This window comes from Rhinichthys klamathensis, unplaced genomic scaffold (assembly GCF_029890125.1).
Source record: "Rhinichthys klamathensis goyatoka isolate OS25496 unplaced genomic scaffold, OSU_Roscu_1.1 h1tg000404l_1, whole genome shotgun sequence".
Taxonomy (NCBI): domain Eukaryota; kingdom Metazoa; phylum Chordata; class Actinopteri; order Cypriniformes; family Leuciscidae; genus Rhinichthys; species Rhinichthys klamathensis.
Window position 1 is genome coordinate 378,757 of NW_026606905.1, and position 2,993 is coordinate 381,749.

A 2,993-nucleotide genomic window follows, 5' to 3' on the forward strand; every position below is an offset into this window, starting at 1 on the left:
TCTGAAATTTTATTATAATTCACACATTGATATTGCACAGATAATAAATAATTAAAATAATCGCTGAATTGCATGAGCTATTTATAAGCTACTGATCATATCGAAGCTAGCACAGATCGGATAATTGAGCAGATATTCAGTGTTTAACTGTTAAAGGCACACTGTGGAATTTTTGGCCACTAGGGTGCGCTCGACCTGCAATTTTCACGTCTAGTGCCCCTAGAGGCCACAAGCGCCGCAGCATTGTCGCAAAAGTCAACAGTCAACCGGTCAACCTCCCGTGTCTTTATGTGTGTGCAGACGGCATTTGATTTGTATGTTGGAGAAAGTTAATCAATTCACTACTGACCAAAATAATAATATAAATATAAGATTAATACTATAAATCCTATAAAGAAAACAAATTGAATAAAAGTAGCATACGCAGAAAACAATGTCTGATCAGGTAAGTCGCATTGACAAGGGTTGCCCAATCCTGCTCCTGCCGATCGTCTGTCCTGCACAGTTCATCTCCAACCCTAATCAAACACACCTGAAGCAAACAATTAACGTCTTCAGGATCTCTTTGCAATGGGTTGGAGATGAAATCGAGTAGTCGGGAAATCGTGTAACAAAACTGATATAACTCACTACATATTTCCGTTATTTGTAGTCTTCAGTTTGTTTTTCCTTTTACACAAATACAAATATATATGGGATGAAAGGAAAAAAAACATTTACATTTGTATACGGCAGTATGTTGTGACTTATATCAGTTTTGTTACACGAATTCGCAGTAAATATTACATTATATATACACTTTTATGCCGATGTTTATTTTAAACTCTCCCTTTTTCTTTTTTTGGTCTCCTCTGACAAAATCTTTGCTTTCTTCGCTTTCTTCCGAGTAGCTGTTGATTCAGCCATGACGACAACATACAGACGCCGGCAATCAAACGCGAGTTGAGCTCTCACGTTAGAATTTGAGGAAGTTGGGGTGGTGGGGGAAGTGACGTATGCCGTAAAGCGGTCGAATTTTGTAGTTCTTTTTGTGCTCAGGTTCCTACCCGAAACCCGAAGTTACATAGTGCTAGTAAAAGCGATACAGACACCTTCAGGCTTCGGCAGACGTGTCATTCAACCTATTGTAAGTCGATGTACCATCTCAATGGGTTTTGGTAATATATTATAAAGGTTGAAAAGTTCCACAGTGTGCCTTTAAGGTTTTTTTAACGTTAATATTAACTGCTTTATTTTGTGCGTTGCATTTTCATGTTCTCATTTTCATGGTCATGTTTACGAGCTAGGAGTAGGCCTAACGTTACACTGCAGTGCATCATTCTAAGATATTTAAATGTTTTTTATGTGAGAATAATATCTTTAAAAAAAGTAAGATTTCAGCTGTCAAACACATCATGTAGTGGAGAAAAAAATACAATATATGCCTTTAGAGTCTAGAACTAACTAATACAATAATACTAAAGTAAAAATATCTCAAATGTATGCCAATGTAAACTTGCAGGATATTTAATTCCTGTCAGTATGTGTGCTAATATTTTGAACACTGTCCCCCATTATGACATCAATAATTTTGTGGGTGCATAAGCGTTTACATTCGGTCAGCCTATGTTGTTGTCATTGTCATAGCCCTAGTTGTATCTTTTGTTTTAGATTCTACATTTTGTATTCCCCTTTTTCCCCCACAGAGAGACAGTCCACCCTAGAAAAACGAATGAGGACACAACATCAGTCCAGTCCAAAACTTCAGAGCAAAAGAAAATGCAGGCCAAACCCTAGGCTTGTTGAAGAGGAGACCAGTAATGATGGACCATCTAGCCACAAAAGGTCACAAGATTATTTTTTTACTTATTTATTTTATTTATTTATTTTATTTATTTTTTATTTATTTTATTTTATTTATTTTTTTACCCGTTTCTACTTATGGTAAAGCTTATATACAAGTCTATATCTGTTTATCTGTTTTAATGCCATCAGCTAATCCACTCTGCTATTATTTCCGAGTTTTGGGCAAGATGATTGTGCTAAAATTGAAAATACTGATACTGAAAATCAATTTTTTTTTTTTTTTTGCTTCCTAGAAATGCCAAAACTCCTTAGTACAATGGGCAAGCTGGGAAAATGTCTTGAAGCGAAGGAGCAGAGCACACAGGAACAACTGGCATCACCTTCCAGCCTACAGGAAACTGAGTATGCTGTTTTTACACAACAGTAAAGACTTATTAAAAACAAATTCAAATGCCAATAAAATAATTTGTCTTTTTTACAGATGCAGTGATCCAGAAATTTCCAGGGGCCAACTATTATTCAAAAGGTCACTGAGCTGCGGACATCCAAAAATCTCAACAAACTTAAAAAATGTACAGGCGGTATCATATACCTGTTGGTGGATTTTCCTTTTCTGGGTTTGTTTTATGTTTTGTTGTAATATTGTTTTTTTTTTGTATATAGTATATTATAGTATTTGTATATAATAGTGATGGGAAGTCCGGTTATTTTCCGCGAATCTGTTCTTTCGGACAGTTTGTTTCAATGAACCGGTTAAAAAAAAACAGTTCCCCAGTTCTTTTACGTCCTCAAGTAATGACGTCAATTCTATCATCCCGGCGGATAAAAATAAATTCAGACAAAGGCATTAATTAGCCTAGAAATCAAAATCTAGTCAGGCCAATCACATAGTGTATAGAGTCGGTGGGCGGGCTTAACATAATGATGGCAGAGTTGCAATGGTTCCGCCTCCGCGTTCGGTTCAGAGACGGGGCTATCACGCATGCTCAATATCTCCAGCTCATCGGTTCTCTGTATCGAACGTGTCCAAAAGAAAAAGTTCTCGGTTCTGTACTGGTGATCACAGAACTGCTGAAACCTGAATATAGCCTACAGTCGACAAAACTAAAAAGTCGATGCATGTCTCCAGTATGTTTAATACGTTATGTTTTGATTAACACATTATAAACATTTACTTTGCACTCTTAAAATCTTGGCAAGAGTTTACG

General features: G+C 36.4%; 1 long non-coding RNA gene across 1 annotated transcript; it reads left to right on the forward strand.

The window, feature by feature from the left end:
* Window positions 1-1,412: 1,412 nt before the first annotated feature.
* LOC130070370 (uncharacterized) lies at window positions 1,413-2,296 on the forward strand. The gene is made up of 3 exons (XR_008803872.1): window positions 1,413-1,824; window positions 2,079-2,187; window positions 2,267-2,296. It is a non-coding gene; the product is annotated as an uncharacterized LOC130070370 (long non-coding RNA).
* Window positions 2,297-2,993: the final 697 nt, after the last annotated feature.